Genomic DNA, 917 nt, shown 5'->3' with positions numbered 1-917 from the left:
GTGGCTGCAGCAGTAGGGGTAGCCTGCGCGCCACAGCCGCTCCTATGCAGAGCTCTGGTCCCACGGAGACCAGCAGCATCAGGGAAGAATCGTATACAGCAGGTCCGATGGAGCCACAAAAGGCTGGGACCAGAAAAGAGCGCCGGGTGCATCCTAAGAGGTTCACGCATGCGCAAGACCAAGTTTACGCTCATGGGTGGAGTCTGCAAATTATGGGCGGAGCGGAGCAAAGAGATTCAATTTGTCTGAGCTCTGTAATATGCCTGTCGTCTCCCACATGGTCTAGCGGTTAGGATTCCTGGTTTTCACCCAGGCGGCCCGGGTTCGACTCCCGGTGTGGGAACGCCAATACGTTTTAGAATAAAGACGCCAGGTTCGCAAAAGACAGTGGGTTCGCACTGGCCTAACTCAAGAAGAGAGTTTTTAGAGTTTATATACTCCATTCTTAAGAGAAACGGCGTACAGCGCCCAAGTGATGGCGGTAAAGAAAGATACAAGGGATCTCACTCCCCTCCGCTGGCATTTGGACCCGACCAAAGAGATCGTGCTCTTTGAAAGAAAAGATGCAACTTAACTGGTGTTAAAAGGAGAGAGGAAAATGAGATCCACAGACAGAAAACAGATTTAGAAACAACGTCCGCTCTTGTTGCTGGGAGACCCGCATGAAGACCAAGCTGCACATCTCCTATACATTTGTGGGGAGCCTAGGTCTAGCCTAGGTTAGTGAGTGGTTCAGTCTCTGCGAGGCCCAAGGATCCACGCTAGTTAACTTTGTTGGTCATTCTGTGGAGTTCCTATCCCTTTCCGGGCCCTCGATCCTTCCCCTAAATCTTCCACAAGACTCCCCGGCTCCATCTAATGTTTGGCTGTAGGTCTCTGCATCTGTTTCCATGGGCTCCTGGGTGGAGCCTCTCAGA

At 51.8% G+C, this 917-nt stretch overlaps 1 non-coding gene across 1 annotated transcript; it reads left to right on the top strand.

The window, feature by feature from the left end:
* Positions 1 to 271: 271 nt before the first annotated feature.
* Positions 272 to 343, top strand: Trnae-uuc. Its single transcript has one exon. It is a non-coding gene; the product is annotated as a tRNA-Glu (tRNA).
* Positions 344 to 917: the final 574 nt, after the last annotated feature.

This window comes from Grammomys surdaster, unplaced genomic scaffold, assembly GCF_004785775.1.
Source record: "Grammomys surdaster isolate TR1022 unplaced genomic scaffold, NIH_TR_1.0 125985, whole genome shotgun sequence".
NCBI classification, from domain to species: Eukaryota; Metazoa; Chordata; class Mammalia; order Rodentia; family Muridae; genus Grammomys; species Grammomys surdaster.
The sequence above is the reverse complement of the archived record's forward strand: the minus strand, read 5'-3'. Positions and strand labels throughout refer to the sequence as shown.